Genomic DNA, 8398 nt, shown 5'->3' on the forward strand with positions numbered 1-8398 from the left:
GGAAAATAAGGGCAAGCCTATGGGTGAAAACATGCATTGTTTTTCTCTTTTTTAGTGTGAGTGTTGCATCTGATTCCTGATCTTGAATTGATTAACCTTTGTGTGTGAATATGGAACCATTCTTATGTGAGGGCATTTGGTATACTTTTTGTTGAGCTTTAACTTGCACAAGTAGCAAGTATTGCGAGCATGAGAATATTTGGTAATGGTGTGTCATAACTTGAATCTTTGAGTACACAGTTGATCTTTGCATGAGTAGTTTGAGTCTTGTGTGCATTCATGATTGAGTCTTGTGTAGCACTGTTTGAGACATCCCTTTTGAACGGCTGAACTTAAGCTTGCTTGAGGACAAGCAAAAGTTTAAGTTGGGGGTGTTGATGAGTCCACAAATTGGACTCATTTAGGGCTTTATTTTGATTGAAATAGTGTCCTCAAATGCTTATTTTGTCTCAATATGATGAAAACTCTTAAGTTTTAGGTATTTGAAGTTTTAGTGGAAGCATGGACAGTTAGACGCAAAAAGGAACAAAAAGGCTGAAAAGAACGAAGAAGGTGAAGCATGTGCATCGCCAAGCACGCTTGGTGATTCGCCAAAGGGACGCACTCCGCCATTTGTTCCAGTACGCGAAGCCCTGAAGGAGAAGGATCAAAAAGGCGATGAAAGGTTCAGTCGGTGTTTCACTGAAAAATTCCGCGAAGAAGTACTATCTTGCCCAATGACACAGAGCACGACCATGCTGAAGGCTAGTGCAAGACGGCGACGAACTACACCTAAGGGAAAATCTCCGAGTTAATTGGCGATTCCATCTAACCTCGCCGAAAGATCCGCCAGCACTATTTTCTGAAGTTTATAAATACTAAACTTGTTATTAATTTTTAATGGTCCAACATTTATTTTAATTTTCACAATAGAATAGTACTCTTTGGGATATTTTCTCTCAAGTTTGGAGAGGGTTTTTTGCAGACTTGAAGAAGGAAGGATTTCATATTCCCCAAGTTGGAAGTAGGTCTTCTCCATTCTTCTTCCTTTTCTTAAATCAAGGTTTAATTCCTTATACCCATTTTATTTTAGTATCATTTTAGGTGATTTTGTTATATTTTGATTTGTGGCTAAAAACCCCATTCTTGGGGTGTGATTTAGCAAATATGTGTTGATATTGTTGTTGGGTCTTGCTTGTTGATAGGATAGATGTATTTTAATGGTGATTTCACCTAGTGGTTATGGTTTAATTTAATGGGTTTGTAGTTGCAAATACAAAACCACCCATGTGTTTTCGTCTTGCCCAAGAGGGAGGTCGCGAAACCAAGACCGCTAGACTGATGGCCTAAGGAGTGGGATGACATGAGGTTCAACCCAAGAGGGTGATCCCTAGTTCGATATCCTAACACTCAGCTCGAGAGAGTGAGTGGGGTAAGGCGTAGGCTGGCCTTCATGCGGCAAATGGGTATCCGAGGAACACATTTGAAAAAGGGTAAGTTGCCCGAGAGGGAACTTATTTCCATCTAAAGCTTAGCCTAGTCACTATTATCTTGCAAATTTCCTATCGAAAACATGTACCCAATGATTTATCTCAACTTGTATTGCGGTCACATCCCAAGAACTTGTCCCCAAAATTGATTTTCTTGTTATTTTTGTTGTTTTTTACTACTTGTGACAAAAACCCCATTTGATATTTGACACCTTTGTGTCACCCCATTTAATTTACAATGTTTTTAATCGTTAATGTCTTTAGCTACGACTAGTTTGAATTTAATTTTATTTTCTGCTAATTCTCAAAACCACTCCCTTGGGACACGACCCCAACCCTTGGTTGGGTTACTATATTATCGACGATCGTAGACACTCGTACTATAGGTTAGTGTCGTTGGTCACGATAAGCATCAGCATGCCTTTTCTTTTATTTTGTTGTTTTATCCGTTGGATTGTGAAGTGCCAATGTGTTCTTATGGATTGAAATTTTGTTTATTCTAGTGCATTAGTATATGTTTACAAAGCTTAAGATGATGTTACTTTTTCTTGTATTTCATGTGTCCTGTTATTCTGCTACTAGTGCAACTTAATGCATCTACATAGTTATTTCATGTTAGATAAGAAAGTATGCAAACTAGAGTTCGCAATAGATTGTACATTCAAATATAAAATGATGAAGGTCTACGACAATATGTTGAGCAGTTAATAGATGAACGGAACATTGATCAAGCTCAACCTTATATTGAGCAACTGATGAATAGTCAGAATCACTGTCAAACCCAAGATCACGATGATCAATCTAAAGAGTTGAATAATTATGTTGGTGGCATTGATGAATCAAGTAATACTTCGTAAGTTGTCTATTTCCTATTAGTTATACATGCTAGGAAAAACTTTGTTGATGGAAATGGAGAGTTTTTTATCCACACATTGTTGCTATTACATATATTGGTTGTTAAATAGTTGATCCATCCTTGTTCAACTATTCTTTAATTTTTTTTACTATGGTCGATTCTCTCTGCATTCCTGTAATACCTCAGATCTCAAAATGAAGAAAAAATCCTAGTTTTCAACACACTGGTTCCAGTACAGACGGAACCACCCACACACCTTAGGTGGGACCACAGACCGTAGGTGGGGTTCCATCGTTAAGGCCCAAATCTCTATAGTCTCTAATCCCAACCACCATCGGCCAATACAGTCTGTTGTTGGACCTACGGACGGTAGGTCTGACCGTTGGTGCAGGTCAGCAGCCAGTTAGAGGGAAATTGCTTATTGGGTCAATTTCAAAAGGTCATAACCCTTAGCACAAAAAGAATTAAGTGTCCCATTATCTACTAAATGATAGATAATTGCATCCTCTTTCCAACTCTACTGAGTTTTCTAAAATTCCATCTCCGGGTAAAAACTTATGCTCGTTTTAGCGAAGCCCTGTCGGGCATATTAGACCTACGACACAACCTACGGACCTACGGCGCGTAGTTCCTTCCATAGGTGGCCTTCAACAGCTTTTAAGTTACGGTCATTTGGGTCTTTTTCCTATGCGTTGGGCACTTAAACTTCGTCGTTTTAAACCTAACCTACATCATTTTACTCAGAATAAGTCTAATACCTTAGTAACACATACCCAGAACCTGTATTTACCAAAAATTCATCAAACCTAGAACAAAAGAAAAGAAAAAAGGCGACCCAAACCCTTCCAAGAACGCAGCAAGTTTCCTTCAGTTCCAGCCCCGATATCGAAAGATTTCTTCGTGAATTTCATCACCAGGTATGTGGGATTTCACTAGTGGGTTCCTTTCACCCATACCGTCACTAGAATTCAGTTCTTGATTGTCAACCTCATGTTTAGACCTAGGGTTTCTAGAATTTCAGATTTATGTTGTGATTCAGCTATTAAACTAATCCATATCAGATTATCATGTTTTCGTGGAATTATTGATTAGTTCTTAATTGAAACTCAGAACCCTAGTTTGTAGATTCGTTTAGTTCATGAATTACACTTGCTAGGTCAGTTTATTCAGTTATACATACTCCAGATTTGAATGTCACATTATCAGTATATTTCAGTATGAACCCTATTTTGAGTTATAAATCTTAAGAAGCTTTTAACAGCCAACACTTGAGTTCTTAAACTGAGTTTTGAGAAAATAAAGATGAGTTTTAAGAAAAGAGGTTTTCTAAAACATGATTAGTATGATAATCGAGTGTGTCATCAATGTATGAGAAGTATGGTATCAGTGATCATATTAAAATATTATTTTGAATTGTTTTTTAGAAAGAGTTTTCAAGCATGAGTATCTGCATGTCAGTATTTTGAGATCTTCAGTATTTTAGTACTTTAGTCATAATGTATCATATACATATTCCAATTGGGAGTAGTCTTAGACCGAGTTAGACTAGGGTTCAACGTACCCTCATAGTTCCAGAACTACGTACCCTCATAGGTTAAGTCCCCTCTGTTGGGCATCAGTTTTAGTGATCACGCCAGTCATGCCTTTATACCTCTGGCAGGGGATATTGGGTCATCTCGATGAGGCGTATACATCGGACTCCACATTTATCTCATGTGGTTTTATGTCGGTTATTAGTAGCTCCCATAGTCAGATTCTAGTGCATTGACCAGGTTATCAATTACAGTTCAGTATTCAGTCTCAGCATGTCATGTACTTGGTCATTGCATTCAGTTTAGTTCATATTCAGTATATCTCAGTATCCTTATCATGTTCAGATTATATCATTGCTGTATTGCTTGTTTAATTATATGTTTTTTTCATCTTTATTCTATCATGCATGCCCAGTACCTTTCAAGTACTGACGCATACTCTATGCTACACCTTCTCGTGATGTAGGTTTAGGCCCTCAGCACTCAGATCAGGCATAGATCGGTTCCCGATCTCTAGTTCAGCAGCATCAATGGTGAGTCCTCATTCTTCGAGGACAATTAACATGTTATCTTTCCATTTTCAGTCTTCTAGTTTTAGTTTTGCTAGAGTTAGCTGGGGACATGTCTCAGCATCTCTAGTCACTTAGAGGCTTATTTTAGACATAGTACTAGATTCAGCTTTAGTTTTGAGTTTGATCTTCCAGTTGTTATTAAACTCATAGTCTTTTATATAATGAGATTAGTATTGGGTATTCCTCACTTATAGTTAATTATGGTTTTAAGCTTCCGTATAGTATATTTTATTCAGTAATCTCTTAGTATGCTTATGATATGCCAGTAGGGTTAGCTTGGGGTCAGTCATGATCTTAGGTCCCATGTCTACGTCCAAGGGGTAGACTTGGGGTATGAAAAACCTTAGTATCAAAGCATTAGGTTTAAGTGTCCTAGGATGTCCGAAAAGTTGCACTAAGTAGAGTGCTTTTCATGGGTGTGAAGTGCACCACATCTAATGAAAGGGAGGCTACGAAGTGTTTTAGGAGAACTTCACTTTCTTGCTACTCTTATCGTGCATGAGGTATGATCAAACTTCTCATTTCTGACTCGTCGTTATTTATTTCAGATCATGCCTCCTCGTAGAGCTTACACAAGGAATGTGAATGCCCGCAACGCTTACACAACTCCTCCAATCCCAGATCAAGATGTTTTGAATGTAGAGTTTCGGAATGCTATCCAACTTTTGACTCAGAATGTGGCTAACCAAAATAACTAGCAGGTTCCAGTTCCTGCAAATGCTAGTGGTGGATCAGTGATGGCTAGGGTCCGTGATTTTTTTAAGATGAAGTCGTCTAAGTGTCTAGGGTCGCAAGTTGGAGAAGATCCCTAGAACTTCATTGATTAGGTCAAGAAAATCTTTGAAGTGATGCAAGTAACTGGTAATGATAGGGTAGAGTTGGCATCCTATCAGCTTTAGAATGTAGCTCACATATGGTTCACGCAGTGGAAAGAAAATAGGGGTGAAAATGCAGCTTCTGTGACTTCGGAATGCTTTATTGGAGCTTTTCTTGACAGATTCTTTCCGAGAGTGTTGAGGGAGGCTAAGGCTCAGGAATTCATGAATTTGAGGCAAGGTACAATGTCAGTCCAAGAGTACGGACCTAAGTTCACCCAACTCTCCAAGTATGCTCCGCACATGGTCGCTGATTTGAGGGCACATATGTCTAAGTTTCTATATGTTGTGTCCAACTTAGTGAAGATAGAGTACATAAATGCTATGTTGTTGGATGACATGAACACATCTTGGCTCATGACTCATTCTCACCAGGTTGAGGGAGATAAGCTTAAGGAAATAACTAAGGTCAATAAGAAAGCTTGAACAGGGAACTATGAGTACTCTCAGCAGAAAGCGGGTGGTGGAAATCACTCACAGTTTTGACATGATCAGAATAGTAAGGCACCAGGCTATAAGTCTCATAGAAGTGTTTCAGGAAATAGGACCTACCCAACTTGTCCAAAGTGTGGTAAGAACTATCCGGGCGAGTGTCTAGCAGGCAAGGAAGGATGCTTGGGTGTGGTCAATCTTGTCATAGGGTGAAGAATTGCCCTTCTACCAGGTAGGGTCAAGAAGGTAACAATAATAGGGCTCAGTTTACAGTTCCAGCAGCACCAGTCGGTCGCCCAACTCAACAGGGTGTTTCATCTGGTATAGGTGGCAGTCAGCGCCAGAACAGGTTGTATGCTCGCCAGGATCAGGAAGATTCTCCTGATGTGGTCACTGGTACGTTACGAGTCTTTAACTTAGATGTTTATGCTTTGTTAGATCCAGGGGCTACTCTTTCCTTTGTAACTCCTTATATAACAGTCAACTTTGATATTAGTCCAGAAACTCTCTCAGAACCCTTCTCAGTCTCTACCCCAGTGGGTGACCCAATTATAGCTAGACGGGTATACAGAAAATGCCCTATCACAGTCTCTTAGAAGGTCACCTCAGTAGATCTTGTAGAGTTAGAAATGGTAGATGTCGATATCATTCTAGGCATGGATTGGTTACATTCTTGTTATGCCTCAGTCGATTGTAGAACTAGGATCGTTCGTTTATAGTTTCCAAATAAGCCAGTCTTAGAATGGAAGGATAGTAGCTCGGTGTTTGTAGGTCGATTTATCTCTTACCTTAAGACCAGAAAGATTATCTCTATGGGTAGTATAGTACATGTTGAGGAAGAAAGGAAGGAATTAACAAGAGATGTTCATCGGCTTGCTCGCTTAGGAGTTGGTCTTACGGACATGCCAGATGGTGGTGTGATTACCCAGGATAGATCAGAATCTTCATTGGTAGTGGAGGTTAAGGAAAAACAAGATATTGATCCTATACTGCTTCAGTTGGAAGGTGTAGTTCATTAGCAGAAAGAAAAGGTTTTCTCCCAAAGGGGATATGGTCGCTTATGTGTTCCTAAGGTGGATGAGTAGTTGAAGCAACTTTGATTGGGCCAAATTCAGTTTATAAAGCTATGGGAAAATTTTCAGCTCGTCAGAAATAGACTTAAGACAAAAGTCCTATGTAGATGTAAGGAGAAGGGATTTAGAGTTTGAGATAGATGATTGGGTTTTCTTGAAAGTATCACCTATGAAGGGGTGATGATATTTGACAAACTTGGAGGAGTCAGTCCGTAGAGGGAGCTACTTGGGAAGCAGAAGCAGCCATGAAGGCCTAGTATCCTCATCTCTTTCCTTTCGATTCCATTTTAGCTTGAGATAATAATTTCCTCTCAAGTCTTTCAGTTTACTCATGCGTAAATTCAGTCTTAGTATCATGTTTCTTCAGTTGTTCTTGCATTTTCAGCGTATTTGCATGTTCTTGGAACTCAATTCAGTCAGAAATCAGTTTCTAGTACTTAGTGGTAGGGATTGCAGCTTCTTCCCTCCACACTCAGCTTGATTAGACTTCATTCGAGGACGAATTTTCCCAAGGGAGAGATATTGTAACACCTCAAATCTCAAAATCAAGAAAAAATCCTAGTTTTCAGAAAATCAGTTCCAGTACCAACAGAACTACCCACACACCGTAGGTGGGACCACGGACCGTAGGTAGGGTTCCATTGTTAAGGCCCAAATCTCTATAGTCTCTTATCCCACCCACGATCGACCAGTACGGTCTGTGGTTGGACCTACGGATCGTAGGTTTGACCGTTGGTGAAGGTCAACAGCCAGTTAGAGGGAAATTGCTAATTGGGTCAACTTCAAATTGTCATAACCATCATCAAAAAAGTAATTAGGTGCCCATTACCTACTAAATTATATATAATTGAATAATCTTTCCAACACCACCGAGTTTGCTCAAATCTCATCTCTGAGTAAAAAGTTATGCTCGTTTTAGTGAAGCCCTGTCGGGCAGACTTGACCTGCGACCCAACCTACGGTTGGTAGGTTGACCTACGGCCCGTAGGCCCCTCCGTAGGTGGCCTTCGGAAGCTTTTAAGTTAGGGTCATTTAGTTCTTTTTACTATTCGTTGGGCACTTAAACTTCGTCGTTTTAAACCTAAACTATGTCGTTTTACTAAGAATAAGTCTAATAACTTAGTCAAACATACCCAAAACCTTTATTTACCAAAAAATCATCAAACCTAGAACAAAAGCGGAGAAAAGAGGTGACTCAAACCCTTCCAAGAACACAACAAGTTTTTTTCAGTTCCAGCATCGAAATCGAAAGATTTCCCCCTGAATTTTGTCACCAAGTATGTGGGATTACACTAGTGGGTTCATTTTACCCATTCGGTCCCTAGAATTCAGTCAGATTCTTGATTCTCAACCTCATGTTTAGACCTAGGGTTTCTAGAATTTCATATTTATGTTGTGATTCAGCTATTAGACTAATCCAAATTAGATTATCATGCTTTCGTGGAATTATTACTTAGTTCTTGCTTGTCACTCAGAACCCTAGTTGTGTAGATTAGTTTAGTTCATGAATTACACTTGCTTGGTCAGTTTATTCAGTTATACACACTCCAGTTTCAAATGTCACATTATCAGCATATTTCAGCATTGAA

Source organism: Solanum tuberosum, unplaced genomic scaffold (genome assembly GCF_000226075.1).
Source record: "Solanum tuberosum cultivar DM 1-3 516 R44 unplaced genomic scaffold, SolTub_3.0 scf00043, whole genome shotgun sequence".
NCBI classification, from domain to species: domain Eukaryota; kingdom Viridiplantae; phylum Streptophyta; class Magnoliopsida; order Solanales; family Solanaceae; genus Solanum; species Solanum tuberosum.